Source organism: Neopsephotus bourkii, unplaced genomic scaffold, assembly GCF_033783945.1.
Source record: "Neopsephotus bourkii isolate Nb327-2 ecotype Australia unplaced genomic scaffold, CSIRO-AGI_Nbou_v1 NB_1768, whole genome shotgun sequence".
Lineage (NCBI taxonomy): Eukaryota > Metazoa > Chordata > Aves > Psittaciformes > Psittacidae > Neopsephotus > Neopsephotus bourkii.
The window spans coordinates 10290634-10316682 of record NW_026902242.1 but is presented as its reverse complement, the minus strand read 5'-3'; the positions used below and the strand labels follow the sequence as shown (position 1 = coordinate 10316682).

The 26049-nt window shown below is 39.2% G+C and overlaps 1 protein-coding gene and 1 long non-coding RNA gene across 2 annotated transcripts in view; both read right to left on the bottom strand.

The window, feature by feature from the left end:
- BCAR3 (BCAR3 adaptor protein, NSP family member) overlaps positions 1-26049 on the bottom strand; it is a 92385-nt gene that overhangs the window by 65414 nt on the left and 922 nt on the right. The window lies entirely within an intron of this gene.
- On the bottom strand, positions 5394-15331 carry LOC133226142 (uncharacterized). Its single transcript, XR_009729415.1, has 3 exons — positions 15194-15331; positions 12825-12944; positions 5394-5505 (listed from the first exon to the last, which is right to left on the bottom strand). It is a non-coding gene; the product is annotated as an uncharacterized LOC133226142 (long non-coding RNA).

The window sequence follows — 26049 nt, the reverse complement described above, 5'->3', positions numbered from 1 at the left end:
CATTCCATACTGGAACAAGCCCATGCAAGATGCAGGCCCCACCCTCTGATTCTACAATTTCTCTGGAACACAAGACAAAAGGTACATCTTAAAGGAGTCATAGCATGCTATGAATGGATACTGGCCTAGGTGGCAGGACACTAATATCCAAAATGAACTGAAGTGCGCACCTAAAGGTAAGTCAAGTTACAGGCAAAAGGGCTGTGGAAAGAGTATTTATGGCTCATCACATTCATACCTTTTTGAAATTTCATTTTTGTCAGATAAAATGCTTAGAGGCTGAGAAAGCATTCTGGTAAACCATCACTATGGGTTGGTGTGCTCTTACCTGTTTATAAAATTATATTTTTGTTTATAAGATTATAAAAAAAACCTCTGCCATTACCTGATCCAAGGTCTGAGCAGCTATCAGTCTGACTAAGTACACAGCCATGTTGTCTTCTGTTCATGAAACAGTGGTAGGTGTTCCAAACTGGTAACAATTTTGTACTTTTGAAGAAAGTTTGCAGAATTTGTAAATATTTTTCCACTTGTGTACTTTGATTTGCAAGGAAATGAAAAACAGTGACAAAGCCCTAAGCAAATTTTGAGATCAGGATTTAGAGGAAAGGAAACTAGTGCTTTCTTGAAATTCAAAGACTGCACTCAAAATAAGAGATAAAGTGTTCCAAGCCAACTACAGATGTAGCTTTTAGGTCTAATTTCACTCCACCAGCTGTCAGCATTCCTGAGTGATGTGCCAGGAAGTTAGCCATCTGGAGATATCTCTACAATCAACAAAAAAATATAAGCACCTACATAAGGTAATTAAAACTGAAAGTGGACTGAATTATCTGCTGAATTCATCTGTCTCTTTCTAATATCCAGAGAGGAGCAGAGAGTGACTTGCCTCTTCATAGAACACCTTTAGCTGTAGCTTCACTTTAGGCAGTGGGGTTGTTTCAGCCACTAGGCCTAACCTCTGCTGTCTCTTCCTTAGCCACTCGTACAAGTGTTTGTGCAGCTGAACAATGAACTGGCATAAGGACTTGATCTGGATGAACATTAAGGGGAAAAAAAAATTGGTTTCAGACAGATAAATTTCCCCGTGGGTTCACCATGCAGCTGCAAGATAGCTTTACTGACAACAAAAGGGAAAATACAAGAGATAGGGCAAAAGCAGTTAAAGGAAAGCTGAAGAGGGCACAGGCTGCTTAGGCTGGCATTTTGGAACCTCAGCTTCAACTAAGATTAAGATTCAGTGGAACAGCAGCCTTTCAGTTTTCTCATACTGATCAGAAAAGTCAGAGCCCCATTATTCAAAGCATTGATGCACTATAAAATTGTTTCTGCTGGAGCGAAGTGTTTTAATGATCTTGAATGGTTATTTTTCTACCTATTAGCTAAGGCTGCTTATGTCAAACCAGTTATTCTAATAACTTCCCTACCATTGACTTGCAGAAAGATAGTGTAAAAGCATAAAGGTAGTGAACTTTGTATTGTGTACTCTGCCTAATTCAACAGATAGGCGATCATGTGCACATATTTGATCCAGGTCAAATGTGTTGCTGGGCATTATGTCAATGCACAGATCTTGATACTAATTACTGTGGAAACACAGCCTGAGTAGCTAGAGTTAAGATAGGTTGAAGCAAAATCTTAGTGTACCAAGACACATTCTGTTCAAGTAGTTGTAGAACCAGATAACATTTCAGAAAACAGAAAATATTTTTACAAAGTTCCCCAAAACTTAACTTCGCTGTTCAAATGAAATGCTCAGTCCTATGAAATTAACCTTGTGAAAATGCTTACGTATTAAAGGAACTTATCACATCAAGCACTGTCTGGAAACTGTTGAACCAGCAACAAATGTGATGCTGCTGTTTTGAAGCTCAAGATAACAGTAAACTGATAGCATAACCTTTCCTCTGTGCTGCTAAGTACATTAGTAGGCCATTAGTATTAATTTAATAGAACTGAAGATTATAAAAAAAATTATTTTTTTCCTAATGTCTGACTTCAGTAAGGTTTAGTACAGAGAAAAAACATAACTGGTTAGGCATTTTGCCCCTAGACATAGCACTCTGTTAAAGACAGACACAAAACAAAACCATGTCATAATAGGCTGGAGGCTAGATAACAACCATTAGCCCCTGCTGTGAAAACAAAGCAGTCTGCACTCATGTATGGCTGACTGAATTGATCTGTTTTGCAATCTTCCCACAAAATCTTTAATAGGCAAAGCTATCTAGGATGTAAATATCGTGGTGTAAACAGAACAATTCAAAGATCAATTTTAGCTCTATTTTTCCAAGCACAGAATTCAATTACACACTTATTTTCATTAGCCAAAACCAGAATGAATAAAAACATGGCTCACCAAGATAAAATGCCCATAAAAATAGGAACCAGCACTACTGTTACTAGAACTTAGCTTGAAGAATTCTAACACCTACCTGACAAAAAAAACCAACCAACCTAAAAAACCAAATGGTATCATGCTGTCACCATGCAAGACACACGTCCGGAGGTCAAAAAACACATACAGTTTGGAGATAAAATGTCCAATTCAAATTCACTGAAATCAACAGCACAGCAAGATTAGGTTTATCTCAGTATAGCTGAAGTTGAACAATCACGAGTTGTAGCTATATTAACAGCATTAGGAACATTCCAGTGAGTTGATTCAAATGTTACACAGCTCTCTAAATCATCATAGTGAGCAGTCCTTTGCTTTGAAAAGAACATTACACTGAGAACTGTATTATGTTCCTCACACCAGTACCTGAAAAGGTTACAAAATGCAGTCTTAATGCCACATGAAAATCTACTGTAATTGCAGTACCTGTAGTTTCACTGCAGTAATCAACTTGAATAACTTCGTAAGCTGTTCACAGAAGCAGTTACAAAAACTGTCATATTTATATTCATATTTTAAGAGTTAAACCAATGAATTGTAGAAGTTATGTAATTATTAAGCCAATTTTGAACTCCTAAGAAAATATTGATACAATACACTGATCCACTTGTATGCAAACACTTCTAGTTTCTTCTGTAAAGTGACAAGTATCTAAACACATTTTACCAATATTTGATTTTTACATATGCTCCAGGAGTCTTTTTAGCTTGACCAAGAGAGGGTAAAAGCAGGAATATTAGCCAAGTAAATCACTGCTTCACACAGAACCTGTAAAAGCCTTAAACAGCGATCTTTAGTATTACTGGGCAGACTGCTTGTTAGCTATTCTCAAAATATCCTGTACAGGAAGTCATAGTTGAATAATGTCTCACTATATCCTTCCACTCAGAGTAGACTATCTTACACACCTTCTTCCAACTCTTATGCACTTGAGTTGAATTGTGATACTGAACTGATAAAAGCATCATAAAAGCAACAAAAGATTTAGTGATCAAGTGTTAATTCATAGCAAAATCCCAGATGGAAAAAGAGGGCCAGGTTTACTTGTGTAAGCACTATTCCTCTCTCCATGCCTCATCATGCCTTAGTCAATGAGGAATGGGTTAAAGACCAGTTGAGCAATCTGGACATCCATAAATCCATGGGTCCAGATGGGATGCACCCGCGGGTGCTGAGGGAACTGGCTGAGGTCATTGCTAGACCGCTCTCCATCATCTTTACCAAGTCTTGGGAAACGGGAGAGGTGCCTGAGGACTGGAGGGAAGCAAATGTCACTCCTGTCTTCAAAAAGGGCAAGAAGGAGGACCCGGGTAACTATAGACCGGTTAGCCTCACCTCCGTTCCTGGGAAAGTGATGGAACACCTTATCCTTGGTGCCATCTTAAGGCATATCAAGGATAAGAGGGTTATGAGGGGCAGTCAACATGGCTTCACCAAGGGGAAGTCGTGCTTGACCAATCTCGTAGCCTTTTATGAGGAAATAACACGGTGGATGGATGATGGCAGAGCGGTGGATGTGGTCTACCTTGACTTCAGCAAAGCGTTTGACACGGTCTCCCACAGCATCCTTGCGGCTAAATTGAGGAAGTGTGGTCTGGATGATCGGGTAGTGAGGTGGACTGTGAACTGGCTGAAGGAGAGAAGCCAGAGAGTTGTAGTCTATGGGGCGGAGTCTAGTTGGAGGCCTGTATCTAGTGGAGTGCCTCAAGGGTCGGTACTGGGACCAGCATTATTTAATATATTCATCAACGATTTAGATGAGGGAATTGAGTGTACTATCAGCAAGTTTGCTGATGACACTAAGCTGGGAGGGGTGGCCGACACGCCAGAAGGCTGTGCTGCCATCCAGAGGGACCTGGACAGGCTGGAGAGTTGGGCGGGGAATAACTTGATGAAATATAACAAGGGAAAGTGTAGAGTCCTGCATCTGGGCAGGAACAATCCCAGGTTCCAGTATAGGCTGGGGAATGACCTGTTAGAGAGCAGTGTAGGGGAGAGGGACCTGGGGGTCCTGGTGGACGACAGGGTGACCATGAGCCGACACTGTGCCCTTGTGGCCAAGAAGGCCAATGGCATCCTGGGTTGTATTAGAAGGGGGGTGGTTAGTAGGTCGAGAGAGGTCCTCCTTCCCCTCTACTCTGCCCTGGTGAGACCTCATCTGGAATATTGTGTCCAGTTCTGGGCCCCTCAGTTTAAAAAGGACAGGGACCTGCTGGAGAGAGTCCAGCGCAGGGCAACTAAGATGATTAAGGGAGTGGAGCATCTCCCTTATGAGGAAAGACTGAGGGAGCTGGGTCTCTATAGTTTGGAGAAGAGGAGATTAAGGGGTGACCTTATTAGTGTATATAAATATATAAAGGGGGAGTGTCACGAGGATGGAGCCAGGCTCTTCTCAGTGGCAAACAATGAAAGGACAAGGGGTAATGGGTACAAATTGGAGCACAAGAGGTTCCACTTAAACCTGAGAAGAAACTTCTTCTCAGTGAGGGTGACAGAACACTGGAACAGGCTGCCCAGGGAGGTTGTGGAATCTCCTTCTTTGGAGACATTCAAAACCTGCCTGGACACGTTCCCGTGTAACCTTATCTAGGTGTTCCTGCTCCGGCAGGGGGATTGGACTAGATGATCTTTTGAGGTCCCTTCCAATCTCTAACATACTGTGATACTGTGATACTGTGAAATGTCATGAAGACATTTGTGACACAGTCTTCCATCACTTGGTCTGATAACTTCATTGTATCTTTCTAAGCATACAGGTTATATAATTTTTTAAAACCCTGGCAGCAGTTTAATGTTTAGTTTATTCCTCTTATTGTCTGCATAAAGTACCCCTGTGATCCATATTCCTCACTCCAGTGAGGCATCTTAGTATTTTAGTATTTTAGACAGTATCTTGGGCTGAATCATAGTATTCATTTATCACCTCTTTGTGACAGGAGTATTTGCCTTAAGTCATCCTCTCACTCTTTAAGAGACAACATGAAAATCTTACCTGTCTTTCTTTCTACATCCTGAATCAGTAGAATATTGGAAATGATGTGTGTTATGTGGACTCAGTTCTCAACTCCCATTTTTCTAAGATCAACTTCTGTAAGATGGAATAAGTCCTGCAGCAAATGCCAGAGTAAGGAACATACTATACCTACTAGTCCAGGATAATTCTAATTTCTCTCAGACAAGTTTGCTGTTTCTGATCTGTAAGCTACGTAACAGCAAATGTAAGTATATTTATACGCTATATGAAGCCCTTTTGTTGTGAAAAGCCTTGTCACTGAAGTGACAAAGAACTTATCTTTTAAAGCATTAATTCATTGTCTGTTTCTTCTCTCAAAAGTGGTCAAGATAGACGGGGAGTTTCTAAAAGTTATTATTCCTTTGCACAATAATTTGTAAGTAGTGCTAGCATGCCAACTGCACTTAAGCTAATGAAGAAAGATAAATCTCAGAGTGAACTGAGTGGCATAACAATATCGGAAAGGAAAGGCTTATATCATCAAGAGGACAGTCACTGTCAGCATCATCATGGCTTGACTTCACGAACGAAGATTTGGGAAGGGCTTTACCCACGCTTACTACAAGCGCGCTGATGACTAAAAAGGCCAATGTGAGGTAGGCAAATTCAGCTGCAAAAAGCACAGTGAAAGGTCTCCTTGGGCCTTTTAGGCGGGGCGTGATTCTTTCTACGTTGTCTTTTCTCCTCAAGACTAGTTCTGCATGAGTTCTCAAAGGAGTCAATAGCATTATGTATGGTGTGCCTCCAAGTCTCCCGATTGGAGGCCAAGGTGGACCACTGATGGTAGTCAATATGGCCAAGGCTAAGGTATTGTTTCAGGGAGTCCTTGTATCTCTTCTTTAGGGCATTTCTCTTGGGGCTACTGGTGGGAAATTCACCGTAAAACACGATCTTAAGGAGGCGGTGATCCTTCATCCTAGAGACGTGCCCTGCCCAGCGCAGCTGCAATTTCAGCAATATGGCCTCGATGCTGGTGACCCCTGCCTGTTCGAGGACAGTGACATTAGACACAGAGTCAGTCCAATGGATGTTTAGAATTGTACGGAGGCTGCGCCAATGAAAGCATTAGAGGAGTCGCAGGTGATGGCAGTAGACGACCCATGATTCAGAGCCATATAAAAGAGTAGACAATACAATGGCTCTATAGACACTGATCTCTGTACTTCAGGTGTTTATTGCACCAGACTCTTTTATGGAGTTTTTGGAAGGCTCTATATGCCTTTGCTATTCTGTTGTCTATCTCTTTGTTGATCGTGGCATCCGAGAATCTAATGCTTCCCAGATAGCTGAACTGCTGAACTGACTTAAGTTCTGACTCGCCAATAGTAATGTGGGGATGATGGTAATCTTCTTGTGGTGCTGGTTGGTAGAGAACTACTGTCTTCTTCAAGCTGACTTCCAGCCAAAAAGCTCAGCTGCCTTCACAAAGCAAGATGCTAAACGCTGCAGAGCTGCTTCTGTGTGGGCAACAAGGGCAGCATCGTCAGCAAAAAGCATTTCATGGACAAGATGATTTAGGGTCTTAGTGTGGGCCTTCAGTTGCCTTAGATTGAATAGCCTACCATCAGTACGATATCGAATATAAATGCTGTTTTGTTCGTCAAGTTCTACCGTAGCCCTTTGGAGCATCATGCTGAAGAAGATTGCATATAAAGTTGGTGCAAGAACGCAACCTTGTTTCACACCACTGGTTATTGGGAAGGGCTCAGAGAGTGCATCACCATATCCGACTTGGCCTTGCTGACCCTCATGTAACAGAATAATCATTTTGAGGAATTTGGGGGGACAATCCAAGATCAGCCACAGGCCTTTTCTGCTCACAGTATCAAAAGCTTTGGTGAGGTCAACGAAAGTTACATAGAGCCCCTTATTCTGCTCTCTACACTTTTCTTGCAGTTGCCTGAGAAAAAATACCGTGTCTGTGGGACTTCTATTAGCCCTGAAACCACACTGACTTTCAGGTAGAAGTTCTTCTGTGATAGCGGGTACTAATCTGCTCAATAGTATTCTTGCAAGAATTTTTCCACCAACGGAGAGCAGAGTTATACCTCGGTAACTTGAGCAGTCTGACTTTACACTTTTTTTCTTATACAGAGTGAGGATGATTGCATCATGAAAATCTGATGGTAATTTACCTTGTTCCCAACAGCACACAACTAGTTCATGAAATTTAGCATGAAGTGCTTGGCCTTCATGCTTCCAGATTTCAGGTGGGACTCCGTCAACCCCAGCTGCCTTGCCAGTTTTCACCTGCTGTATAGCCTTAAGAGTCTCTTCCATGGTAGGGTCTAAATCCAATTCGTTTTACACCAGATGCTGTAGAATGTGCTGGATTCCTTCGCCTTGGACTACACGGTTAGCACTAAAGAGTGTTCGAAAATGTTCAGACCAATGATTCAGGATGGAGATTTTATCTGTAAGAAGCGTTTGGCCATCTGCACTAAGCAAGGGGCTTTGAACCTGAAATGTGGGTCCATACACTGCCTTCAGAGCCTCATAGAATCCTCTGTGGTCACCCAGATCTGCACATAATTGAGTCTTTTCTGCTAGGTTGAGCCACCACTTGTTCTGGATGTCTCCAAGTTTCTGTTGGAGTTTGCTACATGCAATATGAAAGGCTTCTTTTCTTACCTGGCAAAGTGGCTGAGTGAGGGGTCCTTGATGAGCAGATCTCTTCTTTGTCAGCTATTGCTGGACTTCCTGGTTGCTGTCGTCAAACCAGTCTTTGTTTTTCTTTAAGGAGAACCCAATGGATTCTACGGAGGACTGCAGGATGCTATTTTTAATATGTTGCCAAAGCACTTCAGGAGAACAATCTATAAGCTGGTCTTCAAGCCTAGTTTGAAGGTTAGCCTGAAAGCTGGCCCTCACTGCAGCTATTTGAAGATTATTAACATTGAGCCTCCTCCTCGGAATGCCGCCCCTCTTATATTCAGGCTTGAAGTGGAAATTAAGTTTGCAACGCACAAGGTGGTGGTCTGTTTGACATTCTGCACTAGGCATTACTCGGGTGTGACAAACATCATGAATATTTCTCTTCCGCACTAAGACATAATCAATAAAGTGCCAATGTTTAGATAGAGGATGCATCCAGGCTGTCTTCCAGCTGTCTTTCTGCTGGAAAATAGTGTTGGTGATGGTAAGCTGTTGCTCTGCACAGAATTCTAGTAAGAGGCGACTGTTATAATTGCAGCTGCCAACACCGTGCTTGCCTAGTACTCCTTTCCAGGCTTCAAAGTTCTTACCTACTCAGGCGTTGAAGTCACCAAGGATTATGATCTTATCTTCTATAGGAACCTTTTGAGTGAGGTGACGCAGGTCGGAGTAGAATTTTTCTGCAGGGTCAGCTTGCAGAGTTGGAGCATATATGCTGAAAAGAGCAACGTGTTGCTTATTGTGTAGTGGAAGACGTAGGGAGATAATACAATTGGAATGACCTGTCGCAGATTTTCAAGTTTAGAGACTATGGAGTTTTTAATCATGAAGCCAACTCCAGAGAGATGACTTTCAGTTTTGGATTTGCCTGACCAGTAGAGTGTATAGGCGGCACCATGTTCTTTAAGACTACCTTCCTCATGAAGGCAAACTTCACTAAGAGCAGCAATATCGATGTTGTGACAATTCATGGACAATTAGCGCAGAACGGCACTCAGGACACCCGCTGTTCTCTGTATCAAGCATGGTTCTGATGTTCCAACATGCGAGTGTCAATCTGGACACATCTTTGGAGGCAGGTGTATGCCTTTGTCTCTTTGTCCTTAATCGACCGCAACAGAAGATGCCCGTTGGCAGCGGCTAGTAAACCAGGTGGAGGGGTAAATGAGCTCTGGCTAGGCCAGCTTTTCTAGGCCTTTCTCCATATGGAGCAAGCAGTGCCCTCCTTGAAAAATAAGGCTGCTTGGTCATTCAGAACGTTGCCAAACAAGACTGTCATCTCCTGGGTCAGTCTCGAGCCACCAATGTCCTGAACCGCCTGCATGCAGGGTTGGGTCTGCAACTTCCAGTGCACTTTATCACCTGCCGTTTCATCCCTCACCTGTCACTACAAGGCTTTGCAAGTGTGGGTAAACCCTTCGGGCCTGCACAGTGGATTCTTTAGGTGAGGCACAGCATGCGCGGAAGTGGCCCCACCCTTTATACCTGAGGTTTATCTGCCAGGGCCTAGCGAGCTTGGACAGTGACAGCAAAATCCTCAGGTCGTAGGTTTAATTAGAGTGTCCTTATCTTAGATGGATGGCCTTACAGGGCTTTACGAGCTCCATCTGCCCGGGTTTGAAGTTGGAGTTGTCCTTCTCTTAGGATGGTTGTCTGAAGGCTAATGAGCTCATCCTGCCCATGGACACACTTTGTCTAACCCTTCAGTTGAGACCTGTCTGGCATAGGAGACCCTACCAGAGGCATGTGCCACCACCAGCATAGCTCCCAACCTCACAAGGGCACGCAAACTCTTTCCCCACAACAAGGGGGTGTCCGCAAAAGAGACTGTCACTGTAATTAGTAGATAACATGGGTTGCGACACTGTTTGGAAAAACATGAATTTCCAGATTATACATTTGGGTAATCAAATATAACTCTTATCTTTTTATCCCTGTTTCCTGCCACAACATCATTACTATTTGATTTTCAAAATAAGTGCAATGCACTATTTAAAAATCAGTACAAAATTTCAATTTGTTGATTCGTAAGTATGTACAACATTTCATTTGAGGATGACACCTTTTAGAGCAAAAGAAAACACAGCCAAAGCAGAAAATTGATGATCAAATGTATTTCTTTTCATTTCTGTGGTTCTGCACTTTCACTGTAAATTAGGTAGGGATAAACCCATAGGATGCACTACCCTTTGTTACTGGCAAGTTATATTACTAAACCTGACCTTAATGGAGATTTGACAAGTAAGGCCTAGGATCCTAAAAAACAAAAATCACATTGTTTCACTATGTAAACAAGACGACACAGAATTCCTACTCTAAATGAGCCACTGTTTTTGAAGTGGTAATTTTTGATTCCCTCTTTCAAACTAAAACCACTGCAAAAGCCTGTAATTCTTTGATTTAGACTGAGTAGACCTCCAATTGCTGAAAGCCTCTATTTTTTTATGTCACTTGCTGTAACTGTTTCAAAAGCTATTAGGTAAATATAGCTGTGCCTGAAAATACCCTATTAAGTTTTTCTCAAATGATACCTCATATGTATCTAATGAGATGAAAGAAAGAAGTTGATTAATTATTATTCTTACATTATCACTTTTAAGGTTTACCCAAATGCAAAAATTGGTTCTAATGATGCATTCACATTTGAGTAGAAAGGACTTCTCAGCTTTTCAAGAGTGACAGAGGCTCCCTCTGCTTTCCTCAAAAAACCTCAGCACCCTCCCATCCAAAACCCACAAAATCATCCTCTAAGAAAAATGGGGTACACATACAAAGAAGTAAAATGCAGTCTGCCTGTTCTTCAAACCTTAGAAAAAAAGCTTGTAAGGAGGAACACAATAAGGGCTGGTGTTAACCCTGGTACTGAACAGCATATGCTCAGGGTAAGAGAGTTGGAGCTTTTATAGACGTATTTGGGTTGGGAATTTTTTAGTAGCTTTAAAGAGCTTGCTGCATTTTGCAGCAGACAACACTAGCATGTGGAAGTTTTGTCAGGGAGAAGCTTCCTGACATGAAATTTTTTTCTTTGTTCAAGTACATAACCATCTTCTGATTTGTCTTAAGAACTGGCTACAGCAGTTGCAGTTGACTGCAACCCAAGAACTCTTGTCTTCTACTGCCATGTATTTACTACTTACCTAAGAACAATTTAATTCAAGAGACTGTACATCACTGTCCTCAAAAAAATGGATATAATCATACTTGCTACTGCAGAGATTAAAAACCCAGTGTAAATAGTTATTAGTAATTATTTTGAAAAGTAGAATACATCAAAGAAAACTACTCAGAATTTTAAGAACTTAGAAGCTTGATTCTTCAGCATATATCCTTGTATTAAGCAGGTTAGTAAGTATGTGAAATCAGGTTAAGTTAGGTGTTTTCTCAAAGTGTTGGGTTAGGAAAGTATTCAGTTTGGCTGAGGAACTAAGAAATGATAAAATGCTTGTAATCTACAGATATTGCAGAAATGAAAGCCTGACTCATGGCCTTGAACCTCAAAAAAGTCCATTGTATGCAGAGTGATGCACTAAGCCTATTTTTAAGTTTTGCACTTCAGCAAAAACTATTCCAGGCAGCATTCAAGCTTTGTAAACTGTAAGCTGTCTTTGCCGCAGGTTTTTTGGTGTTTTTTGATTGTCAAAACAGCTGTCCCAGGGTTCTATATTATTGTCTATTCTGTGTCTTCTGTCTTACAGTGAGTGTGAATGATAAAACAACATTTTCCAACGTGCTTCTGTCTTGCTGACTGGGTCCATTTGGCAAAGAAGAAAATGATGTCCTTTTCCTAGTTGTGACAAATTCTACTTATATTTCAAAATCTGTTTTTATTTTGCTTGGATTATGAGATGACCATGACAAAAAGAACTCTGGTACACCAGCAGCACATATGTGACACTGAAATCAATTTTAAATACCCTTCAGTGCTACTTCATGAAAATTGGATTATTGACAAGAACACATCTATTAAAAATTTGTTTAAAAGTGAATCCAAAGATCTTTCGACTTGATAAGAACATTCAGTTGTGGGTTTGTTGTGGGGTTTCTTTTTGTACACAAATGTTCTGAATTGGAAATACAGTGAGACCTAACTAAAATATGGCAAATTAGCAGTTGATTATATAGTATGTAAATTCAAAAATTCTGTATATGGATGATAAGAACCGAAAACACAAAATGGACAATAAAAAGAAATTTTGATCAAGAAATACCTGTGGGAAAAGGGCTTCTTAAGAATTTCTATATAAATTTCTAGGGATCTTCAAGATTACTGATGGAAGGCCCTTCTGTAACATGGTATTTGCTCAACAAAGATTATTGTTAAACCACATAGTACCCATTTATCTAGAAACAACGTCATATAACAATTGACACAAAAGTGTATGTTTTACCTAACACCGTATTTTACGAAAGAAACTTCACTGTTAACTTTTACAGAACAAAAGTTACTTATATGTTCTTATTTTTGTGAACATATACATTTGTTACCATATCTGAGACAGCCACAACTAACATAGGGCAAGCAGCATTAAAAACAATGTTCATTTTGCCTAGCTCCCCAGTAAAAGTCTATTTCCCTGGGAGTCTTAGTACACAGTTACAAAAGGCATTGGTTTTATTTCCCCCTTTCCTAAGACAAACACAAACTACCAGCCTTTAAATTTTTTGCACCAATATCATAGTATGGAACATTAATCACTTTCATCAAATCATTTTGCTTGACATTTTCTCAAGAATTTTATTAATAAAGCTAGTTCCTACCTCTATGCCATCATATTGTTCAAAAAGCATGCAATATTCTGCAAGACCAAGCTGGCTCAGACAGTTACTAATGGGTAGGTACTTCATTATCTATTCCCTCACTGCACAATTCCTTTGACTCTGAAAAACAAAAATAAAACAGCATTACTAATACTATTGCTTAGGAATGATAAATGACAGAACAACTCATAAAGTAGTTAATAGCATAGAAGTTCCACCATTGTGACTAAAGAGATTAATACTTTCTTGGCAATAGGCAGTTATCCATGCATTATGGGTACTACATTTAACTCATTGCTTCATTGTGATCTTCACACAAACAGGGAATGGTGAAGACTGTTTTGTTTAGCTGTCACAGTTGAATTAATCTTTCAGAAGAAGATGAATCACTCAAAATAGTTGCACTAATTTTAAAATACTCGGGCTTTGTATTCAAAGAGAAAGTTCCTCAATATGCTAATTCAGTGATAATGCCATTCTTCTTACATATGTAACACATGACCATGTATAAAATGAAGAGGAATAGCAAAAGTGGAAGCATTATCTGTAGGAATAGGAAGGCATTAAATGGAACTACATATTCTGTATGACAATCAAAAATGCAAAAGATTCTGTGATGGGTATTTGTCCAAGGTATGACCATAACCCAAGTGAACCTATCATGAAGTATTTCTACACAAAAAACAACTGCAGGATATTTACAGCTTGCTTTCCATCATGGTGCACTTTGTACATCCTCATTGCTTCCTTAAGGCCAGGTTTATGTGGGCAACCTGTTCTAGTTAAAGATGTCCCTGCTCATTGCAGGGGGTTGGATTAGACGAGCTTTGAAAGTTCCTTCCAACCCAAATTACTTAATGATTCTATGATGTCATCCAAATTTGAGTTGCATGTAAATAAAAATACTCGTAGTAATTTTTTCCAGTGCTAAAATGAAATAAAAGATATACATTAAGATGGATATGATATACACAGGAAGACAAAAAATAGATGTGTAAAATATTCTCCAATCATCACTGCTCTATGTAATCAGTTATGCAAGATCTACATAAAAAATGATGCCGCCCTTGTTGCCCACACAGAAGCAGCTCTGCAGCGTTTAACGTCTTGCTTTGCGGAGGCGGCTGAGGTTTTTGGGCTGGAAGTCAGCTTGAAGAAGACAGTAGTCCTCTACCAACCTGCACCGCAAGAAGATTATAGCCATCCCCATATTACCATTGGCGAGTCAGAGCTTAAGACAGTTCAGCAGTTCAGCTATCTGGGAAGCATTATTTCCTTGGATGCCACGATCGACAAAGAGATAGACAACAAAATAGCAAAGGCATATAGAGCCTTCCAAAAACTCCATAAAAGAGTCTGGTGCAATAAACACCTGAAGAAAAGTACAAAGATCAGTGTCTACAGAGCCATTGTATTGTCTACTTTTATATGGGTCTGAATCATGGGTCATCTACCGTCATCACCTGCGACTCCTGGAACGCTTTCATCAGTGCTGCCTCCGTACAATTCTAAACATCCATTGGACTGACTATGTGTCTAATGTCACTGTCCTCGAACAGGCAGGGGTCACCAGCATCGAGGCCATATTGCTGAAATTGCAGCTGCGCTGGGCAGGGCATGTCTCTAGAATGAAGGATCACCGCCACCCCAAGATCGTGTTTTACAGTGAACTTGCCACCGGTAGCCGCAAGAGAGGTGCCCCAAAGAAGAGATATAAGGACTCCCTGAAACAATACCTTAGCCTTGGCCATATTGACTACCATCAGTGGTCCACCCTGGCCTCCAATCGGGAGACTTGGAGACACACCATACATAATGCCGCTGACTCCTTTGAGAACTCACGAAGAACTAGTCTCGAGGAGAAAAGACAACGCAGGAAGAATCGCGCCCCACCTGTTCCACCCAAGAAGACCTTCTGCTGTGCTTTTTGTAGCCGGATTTGCCTATCCCACATTGGCCTTCTTAGTCATCAGCGCGCTTGTAGTAAGCATGGGTAAAGCCCTTCCCAAATCTTCATTCGCGAAGTCAAGCCATGATGATGACATAAAAAATATTTAAGCTTCCAAAGAATAGCTGAGTTCAAGATTTCTATTTGCAAGTTTGAACGTATCCTAAATAAATTCAAGGATGCCTAATTCTAAACATATATGTTATGACCTAAACATTTCCTATCACAGCACTGATGCCAGAAGCAGGAAATGCTCATGTTCAGGCATGTAGTGTCTTTAATCATACATTTTTGATTTCTGATTTCTGGTTTTTGGTTTTGTGTTTTGTTGGTGTTTTGGGATTGTTTGTTGTTGGTTTTTTTTGTTTTTTTTTTTTTTTTAAGATTTTCCCCTCCTCTGTGCTTGAGGAAAAGTACTTACTCATTAGCTCTCCATAAACCAACTGGAATGATGACTTTCCAGCCACAGATCACTTGTTCCAACACATCTGTCTACTCTGAGCACATGACAAGAAGCTGCCCAAAGGCTGACATGTTATGGTCTGCAAAGAGTGAGTGTTGCTTTACATCAGACAGAGAAAGCTGTTTAGCATTTTTAGAGTTCTTGGAACACTATTCGAAAGTGCTGAAGCTTCTATTTTTCTTTTTTTACACTACACATTGCAACATATAAAATACTGTCCTGCAGAAAGGCAGGCCACAGTAGCAGTACTGTATTGAAATATGATACATTCCTAGATATAATTTAAAAGCATTTAAATTAGAACAAGTACTCTAAGACACACACTGTTTTGTACTAGACACCTTTCTGGAAGCTACCATGAACTTCTTCAATGGTCAACCTCAGAAGCAAGTCAAAATAGCTACAGTTCAGATACTCGTACAACACCATATTGCACAAGATGTGATCCTGGAATTCATCATTTAATGAGCTATTAAAGAACAAACCTGCTAATTCACAAATCACATGGTGAAATCCCTCTATCATCCACTCGAATACTCTGCTATATTACTTGCTTCATTATGGTGTTTTTATCATTGTGAAAATATTGCAGGCTGGGGATGACAAGCATATATCTAAAGAATGCTGGTAGTATAGTAACTAAGAACAGCTTGTGAAGTTACATGGACCAGAAAATCTCAACATTAAGTGGACACACCACAAAAGAATTTCTCTGAGGAATGTTAAAACCACAGAGAACATTCTTATGTGAGGCGAGGACAAGATCAACCACTGAAATCTTTCATTTATTGGCTTGCTTTAAACAGGTACTTTCAGATTGCAAGTTGGTCAGCATGAAAAGCATATGATTTTCAGAGAGATAAAAGGAAAACACAGTTAGTTGGTTAGGATGTTAGTAAAACCATGGACAAATAGCTCTCTTTGGTTCATACTCTTTTAATGTAGTCACAGATTTCAGTTTTGTTGTCAAAAAAAGAACTTGTTTTCAAAACTGTTTAACAACTTCCAAAGGAATAATATTTTTAAGACTATAAATTTGACATTTCAGGTTGAATACTTGGCTTCTATGCTAGTAGATGACAAACAATATCTACAAGAACTGGTACAGAGTCACCATAATTACCATTCCAGAACAAAGATAAATTCTGCACTAAGCATGAAAGGAATCCCAGAATTTCCACAGAGCAACATTCTCTTTAAGCAATAGTGATAAACAGTGGCTATCTAATCTTACTTGTCTTACTTGGCCTGCTGCATTTGGTCTGTTATTAATTTATACCAAATGAACACCACCCCCAAAACCCCCACAAAAATTCATGTGCAAGCAGAAAATTAGTTAACCTTATATGACAGGATACTAAGAGATACAAGATGCAGTGTCTTCAAATGTACTGCACTTACACCTCTGAATGGGATTATTTTCTGGCATACTTTTAGGTGCTATTAAGCCTTTGTTGATGCTTGTCTAGATTTTTCACTACTGCTTGAATGAAAAATTTGTTCTTAGATGTGAAGGGGGATAAAAAATAACCTCCTTTCTTCCACGAAATAACTAATTGCCTTCCTGACCCTTCTGATAATGGTAGTTTTGCTGAAGAAAAGTAACAGAAACATTAACTCAAGCATCTCTTATTCAACCAATATTACATTGTTAATTAGACGCAGGCTACAAACTAGTGGTCAGGACATAACACATATTGAAAGCCTGATCAAGGTTAAAAGTAAAGTGGAATTATAAAATAAGTTGTAGAAGACTCCTCGTATATATATAATTATGAGAACTAGGTTTAGGCAGAAAGAGTTTCCTATTATTCTTCTACTTTTACACTACTTACTTCTTCTTTCTTTCTGAAAGTAGGATTAACTGCTGCTTAGGGGATGTAATGCCAACATTTTTTAGCATCCAAAACAGAATTACAAACACACCAGCAAAGTGTGTAGCAGATGTTGGGCACATATTTTTTTCACCCACTAAGAAAATAGGATATTTTCTTTCCAGAAGAATAACAGAAACAATGATATAAGATAGCAGAGGTATTGGAGGGCAATACAAGACCTATGTTCTAGTTACCCATTCTAAAGACTCACTTCCTGTACATCTCAGGTTTCCTGCAATAAAGAGACCATCATAGGGTTAGTCAGGGATAAACCCAGGGTTGCTCCATGACTTGCTTCATTCTGTATGACTGTTTCTTCAGTTACAAGCTGAAGAGTGAAGTTAACGGTATTCTGAAATCCGTATGCAGAAGGTCTTGCAGTACTATCGACTTACTTATACAATTTCAGGGATTTTTTACACCAAATTAGACAATCCAAACCCAGCCTTGGTTTTGTACAGTTCTGTTTCTGAACACCAGCTGTTCAGAGGCTTTTGTGAAATGAAATAGCTCCCAGAAAGTTAGCAAATGGATAATAATGGGAGGTTCCTATGGTAGCACTTCTGAGCTACTGAGCTGAACTTGGCTTTCTGTATTATCTTAAAAACATGCTCAAAGTTACAGTCATACATATTGGGGAATATTTGAAGGAAGATCATAGAGAAAGGTTTTTCAATATGTAGGTTTTAAATTCAGTGTTCACACTGCAATGCTTTACTGATAATTCACTGGTTTTCTTCTTTCTTTTATCACAACATCCCAGAACTATCAAAAGATTCTGCTGCTGATGTTGGCTTGTTATACTCCAGACACAAGCTGGACTCTTAATTCAGCTATGACTTTGCAAAATTAGCTTCAGTGTCATTTCTGAAAATCTCATATGTATGTATTGCAAAGACACCAAGGTTGAATAACTCCAAATCACTATATGGAAATATAAAGTATTCCAGGGATAACCATTAATGCTCTGTTTTCGGACCTCCCTGGGAATGAAAAATTAGTTCCTACATCTGAAGGGGGAAAAATGACAAGGAGCAAGCCATGTATCATGGTGTAATCTGTTCTGGCCAGTTACTCAGGTGAACCAGCTATTTCATCTCATCTGCAAAGTCATTTCCCTTGTAGCACCTTTTCTACTTCAGCAAATTGGTTTGTATTGTACTTCCAAATAAAAACTAGCCTCCTGCTGTGACACATCCATTTCTTAGGGAAAAATTATTTATTGGACAACTGTATGAGTAAGAGTTTTCTTAAGGATTTTTATCACTTGACGGTGGCATACCTTCCTAACTAGCTCCTTGAATCAAGGGCCCACCAGTTGTGTTCTCAGATGAACTCAGATGTACTTAGATTTTCCTCTGGCACCACTGAGATCAACAAACTCTCTAAATTACAGCCTCAGTAAAGCTAACCTTCCCATACAACATTCTATACACCCCAGGTCCTGTACCGCAGCACAAACTAATGACACTGGCCAAAGGTCTGCTCTCCTTGCTGATCACAACCATTCATGCTTAACTAAGCAGTTTAGACAGGTGTTTCTTGAATGTTCAATTATAATGCATATTTGAATGGCAGAAAGGTTCTGAATGCAGTAGATAGAATTAAAAACTAGAAAAGCTGATAGTGATCATGATGCTTGTGATGCCACATGTCAGATTTTACCACCTGAATACATCTATTCTTTTACAGCCCAGGTCATGTTTCTATTTCTCCTCTCCCTTCTTTAAACAATTTGCCAGTTTCTGTAAAGCACATTGTCAGTAATACAGTTTAAGACAGTGAACTGTGTATTTTGGAAAAATCTCAGCACTTGTTCCGTAAAAGGAATATTAAATGCAGAGTGGGAAAGTCAGAGACACTGATCAATGCCCAAAGTTGATTTCACTTCTATGGCAGTGATAACATCTTAGTGAGAAAAGTAACCTTCTCTGAGATTAATGAATATAGTTATAGTAAACTGCCACAGTTACTGTGAAATTTGACTGAGCCTACTGCCTTAAACTAAACAGACATTTTCTAGTTAGCATGGCTCTCCTAATCTAATCAGGCTATAAGTTGGTAATACACTGATCAAAACCAGTGTACTATAAAGCCATTTCCATCTTTCATTATAGCAAAAGGGAAGGGCGTCTGCAAGACAGGGCAAGAGACAGAAGCAGCAAAAATACCTGGAAAGCAATCCATCAGCAGAACGTGTCAGACACTGATCAAATAAACACTGGCACTGTGCACTAAACGGTCCAGAGAAAGCACTTCTTGGGCCAATGACTGTGGCTGAAAGGAGTGGGAAACTATGACTGAAAAACCTGTTTCCCCTACTGTGTCAATCCTTTTCTAGTCACAAAAATAGCTTGGTACATTGCATATGAACTGCAATACATCAGAGGTAAGCTACCACCATTTTTTTTTTCTTCAGATAGGAACAATATGCAAAGCTTTAAAGTTTTGGTTAACTCTGCATGAAAAGAAATAATAGGCAACAACTACTCATCATGTAATAATTACTACAGTCAGATTCCATCTCCAGCCTTCCATGAAAAAACATCTTAGAGTGGAAGAATTACCTCAAAAAATGTCATAGATATATGACCTTTGTACAAACCACATGCAGAAGGCATCAGGGGTGGAAAGGGAAAAGGAAAGCATGAGAACATAACACAAAAAAGGCTAATGTTACAATGATGGCTTGGCACTGTCCCACACAATGCTGGAGATTTATTGTTCACAAACATGGCAATATTTGTGGTGTACAAAGCAAACTTTGCCTGTACCAAATGCATACTTAAAATATTGCAAAGGAACTATTTTCTTACAGTTCTATAAGCCTTTAGCTATTATACTTTGAAGAAATGTGAAAAAAGATGTAATAGAGAATAAATGTATTCATATTCCAATAGACTATCTAAACACAGCTTTGCTTTTCTCTCAAATTCATTTGACTACAAGCATTAGTGTTCAGTTGCTGTCAGCAATGGTTACATGTCTGGTGGCAGCACTGCTGAAGCCAGTTTACATAGCTACCATCTATTACTAGCCTCCAACTCAAGTGATTAAGACAGGTATTTCTTAAGTTAAGTGCTTGTTCCTTCCTTGCACTGATTTCTTTCCTGTGCCAGCTCTAGCATTCGCTTAACTGCAGTGAAGAGGATCAGAGACTTGATCTGGCAGACAAAATGACCCATAGGAAGCAGTTGTTAAGTCAAATCAGGTCTCTTATTTCTTTCACTGTACAGCCACAGAAAAGGTTGTGCTGGCACAGGGGAAGCAATGAGGGTGAAGTGGTTGAACAGCAAAAGTGCAAATCTGAGACATAAAATCTCCTCTTAAATTCTGCTGCAGGTTAGGGACTCCTCTGCCATCCAGACCACAGTCTGCATGTAAACATATACCCTTTTATTCCACCTTGGACTGTGAAATAAAGCAAGTGAGGCACAGACTTTCTTATTTCTGCCAACTGTGTTATGGAAACAACTACAGCAAAGGGATGGGAAAGGCAGCAGGGGAGTGCCAGCATTGTAAGTCACTGCAGCTGTTTGATTCAGTCCAAGAATCAAGGCCCTTAGACAAGAGAAATAATAAAGCTTCACAGAAAGTTTCAGTACTAGTTTGTGATACCCAAGAGGTTTAAACATCTGTTTTCTTTTGCTCTAGAGCAATCTGAGAGTCTTTTGAACATACCATGTTGATATACATCTAAAGTAGTTCCCTTCTCTTAGTGAAAGGACAGGCTTGATTAAGGTCTCTTGCCTCTTTATCCCACAGGACTCTATGCAGAAGCAGTATTACTGAGAAACTACAAAAGCATACATTTTACTTCAATCCTATTTCATGATTTAATGAAAAGAGGTAAGTACTGGAAAACAGTATGAGAAACAAAACAAAATTGTATCACCAAGTATACCACTGTCTTGCAATACGAGTGACAAATAGATCAAAAGCAGCAGCTCAATCCAAGCAGTGTGTTACACTGAATTTAAAACACAAATTAAAGTATGTCCCCTTAGGGCTTCCAAAACACCATATTTTTAAGTCATTATCAGTATTGCAGCATAAAACAAGTAAACAAAAAATCTTAAGACTATGCACATATGAGACTTAGCTTTTCCCTCTCTTACCTCTTTCTTGAGCTTTCAAGACATCCTGGCAGTTTATTTCAAGCTTTTCCCTTAACTGTGACTATTAAAACGTAAGTTAAAATTCCAAAGTTTTCAAGTTATCACAATATTCTATACAAAACAGAAAAATGGAAAATAAATTGTAATCTCTAGGAGAAGCACTCAATTTTTGCCCTAGGCAAGGACAGACATAAGTATGTTTGTAAGGTACTACAAACTGCAAGCTTCCTTTCATATTTATATTGATACCAATTAGCAGTAAGTACAACAAGACAGTAAGATATAGGCGAGCTTTATAGATATTTCACATTGTAACTACAATTGCATTTCATGAGTTAAATAATTAAAGCACAAGTTTGATAAGTCTCACAGTGTAAGTATATGATGACAACTCCTCCTACTGGAAGCACATCTGATGCAGCAAAATTCAGAAAACCCCAGATTTCCTAGGCTTTTGCTGATACTGGCTAGCTACATTTTTTTCCCCTCTACCAATTTAAACTAGTCTCATCCAGCTTTTCAGTACTACAGAAAAATACCTATGGGCTTTTAAGGAAGATGAAAATCACTTCACTTTAAAGTTTTCTGCTCTAATTGCATTACATGGTTTATTTATACACATAAATGAGAATCGGGTTTCAAATTAATTTAAAACAATCTCTTTCTCTAGGACTATGTCTCACCACTACCTCTTATAACTTTGGGTGGTGCTGATATGATGTAGAGTAACTTACATGTATCGTGAACAAGAAAGCTCTGATAATTTACTGGTGCTGGGAGTGCAGCTCCCTGTGGCTCCTTTTTGTTTCGTCTTTTACTCATACTTCATATCAGCTGTGCCAGGAATGATTTCCATGTGAATGAACCCCCTACATTTATCTGAATAGACTACTCTGTTCAACCCATTCCATTTCCAAGGGATCAGACTGCCACAGACATTACACATGCTGCTCAGCCAGAAGCTAGAGGAGTGGGTTTTACAATAACAGCTCAGAGCAGACAGAACTAGTAGGAATATGCAGTATTATACGATATACTGAGCAGACTATCAAGACTCGCATTCATTTATTTTAATCCCCAGTTTGCTTCATGTTTCCTTGTTCAAATCACTGTTTTAAGCTATAATAATCACAATATTTTTGGTAGAATTTTGACAAATTGTTGTAAAGGTCTTATGGATACCAAATTCTTTGAAGAGAAACATGAGCATATATACTGTCAGCACACTAGGCACTGAAGTGACACATCTAACCTGGACTTTTTAGGTCAGTCCCATGTTTAGCAAATCTACAGACTACAATGAAAAAGAAAAATCATTACTCAACTTGTATATACTGTTCTGGCCAATGTTTGTGTAAAGATAAAGAGTCTACAAAATACTAATCTGGATTTAAATACATACTGACTCAGCAACCACACAGCAGATTACCATTCACAGCTAATTAAAGTGTCAGCCTTAACATCTACTCAGGCTATTGTGTCAGACTAATTCAGTTATATGGAATATGTCTATGGGGTTTTCTCCTTGTGTTACAGTTCTGTTTTCCACACATTTCACAAATAATACCACAAACATGGAGTTACTCTACCCTTATATCAGACTTTAAACCAAGTATTTTCAGTTGGTACGTAGCCAATACCCATCATCAGTAGCTTACAAGAAAGAATTAAGATAGCGGTTATCATTATGGACTGCTTATGGAAGGCAGAAACTAACCACCCTTCATTTACCTTCCTTACATAACAGAAGTATAACTTTCTCCACTTCATAGCATCAACATATTTTTAATTATTAAGCTAACCAGAAGCTCTAGAAGCAGCAGGCCTTCACATTACCTTATTCAAGTGGAACATACTGTCACAGATGTCCTGGATAGCAAAAATATAAATGAGTTTAAGAGACAGCATGTGCAAAGGAAACAAAAAAAATCAAAACCTGTTTAAAACAAAGACATGGGGACAACCAAAATTGCTAAAAATCCTTACCCAATAAACAAGGGTAATAAATACCCCTGTATAATTATGTTCTTACACCACTTTTATAAGCATAAGCTTGTCCTATAAAATGACTGATATGCTTTTGGTCTGATTCAACATCCCCACAGATGTTCTTGCAAACTGTAAATGTATTTATGCAATACAGACTCTAGATAAATAGAGCTAAGGTCATCATACACTTCAACAGGAAGTGTCAATCACTACAGTCTAGTAAGTCTTTCCTCTTTATGTATGTCTATGTAGTCTTCTGTAGCTAGACAGGAATTAATTTTACCTGTACCTGAAGCCAGTCACAAGCAGCCTAAGTGTTAGTGCAATGCTGAACTTGAGCCAGTATGCACTGTTGGAAAGACACTACAGCTGCTTCTCATCTTGTACAGCCAGAGCCTATAATGCACTAACAGGAACAGACTGTAAACGTGTATCCCACATAATCAGAAATCTAGTTAAAGCTAGCATGCTAAACTCTCTTCAGGGGGAGGGGATCAAGAGAAAATGAAGTTACAGCTGTGATTCCAAACTAAAATTTCACTGTAGATCAATCCAATTAAAAAAAATCCTAGTCCTACTCCTTTCAATTCCACAGCCAGATCAACCCAGGAGTTATTCACCTCCATCACACCAAGTCTGATGTTTGCATGGTCAAATGCTGAACTGGATATGTGAAATGATCCTCTTCTACAAAACAAACAACAAATGCCCCTGCTAAGAGGGCAATTTTCAGATGTGCTGATCCAGAACCACTCAAATGAAGAGCCTGTCTCAAGTCCTTTAGCTACTTCGTAAGTTTCTGCAATATTTTATCATGGAAGATTCATCTTCACCTCTTCTGCCCTGAGAATGGCCAGTAGTTCTGCTGTGGCTTTTCAATAAGGATGCTCAGAACATGTACACAGATCTCTTGAATCAAGCCCCACTGTTTTTTGTTTCCTTTAAGGTGCTTTAATTTTTATGGTAATTTAGGTCTTTCTTCCAAGTTGTTCTACAAATAATGTAACTTCCTTTAAAAGGCTGAGGGAGTCATATGACCAGTTAACTCTAGTTACCAGGTGCTACCTAATCTACCAAGTTACACTTGATCTAAGAATCAAACTGGCAGCAGTAATAATAATAACCAAAGCAGAGCACAGGAGTGTGTTTGCTGAATTATGACCAACAAACGCATTCTCTTTTCAAGCTCTGTTCACTATGCCCCTATATTGCTGTTTATTGCAGTGTTAGCAAAAGAAAGGACTACTTTGACACTCCTCATGTACACCAGCACTAAATAAAATCTTTCTAGCTTAAGACAGCGATAAAGGTGGTTTGAGCAAATCAGCAAACCACCATCTAATTTTACATTGAAATGGATCCAGAACAAAAAACTCAATTTTTCTGAGTTTGGTTTATCCTTTTCTGCAACAGCTTGAACCTCTCTGCTCTGCAACCTGCCTTTGCTCTCACATCCATGTGTTCTTTCGGCTTCGCTGCTCTAAGCTTCTAAACTGTGTAGTTAACAAAAGGAATTGCCTCTTCCTTCCTTCCTTCTCTCTTCCTCTTACTCCTCCCCATTAGTCTGGTACCCCAAGCTGCAATGCCAACCTGGTACATTTCCCTAGCCATCTTTGCACTCATTTTTGTTGACTTTTCTTTTACAATTTCAAGCACAACCCCTAATGTAAACTACTTCTATTTATTTAAAGAGGAAAAACATTAGACAAAACATTTCATGTTGACTACTCAGCTTATAACTCTTCCAGTTATGTACTGAATTTCACAAAACCAACAAAAGTGACAAAATATACTTAATGATAAGATCTAGGAGAACAGGAAGACTGCATTCCTGCTAGGCCACGGTGCTTTCATTTAACATTAAAGGTTATTTTGTAGCTTTTCTTACAGTAAATTAAATTACTCTGAAATAAAAATATATCTTCCTTTAAAATCATAGCAAATTATATTTTGTTAGAAAAGTTCCTGGTATTATTTCTAAAGCAAATGACTGGCAAAACCTGCTTAAGATGTCTGGTTACCTAGTAAAGATAATGAAGTGATAAGAAATGCTTTGGGATTAACAGCAGAACATATTAGCTGCTATCTCCAGATATCCTTCATAAAGCCACATTAACAATACAACAATAACAAACAATAACAATACAAAAGACGTAAGTAATAAACTTTGTGAAATGTAAAATTTTGTTGTAAATTCAATTCCCTCAGAAAGTAAAATGGCTCACTGATTTGTTTCTTTTTAAACAACTTATAATTTCACAGGAAAAGAGTGAATTTCCTGAAGATAATCAATAATCAGAATCAAGCAGGTTGGAAAAGACCTTTAAGATAATAAAGTCCAACTTTTCCCCCAGCACTGCCAAGTCTAGTGATAAACCATGTCACTGAAGGCCTCATCAACGGAGTTTGTGAACAGTTCCAGGGATGGTGACTCCACCACTGCCTTTGGGGAAGAAACTGTTCATAATATCCAGTCTAAACTTCCCCTGGTGCAGCTTGAGGCTGTTTTTTCTTGTCCTATCCCTTGTTACTTGGGAGAAGAGATGAACCCCCACCTCACTACACCCTCCTTTCAGGTAGCTGTAGGGAGCAATAATGTCCCCACTGAGCCTTCTCTTCTCAAACTGAACAACCCCAGCTCCTGCATGGAATCATTTTTGTTGGAAAAGGCTTTAAGACCATCAAGTTCAAATAAGCAGGTTTATTAAAATAATCTATATATCTATACAGCACAGGACACAAAGCTGGAACAAACGCAGTTTTAACCAAAATTACTATTTTAATTTTAGATTGATGTTCTCTCCCTCTTCTAAACTGAATGTTCTTGCCT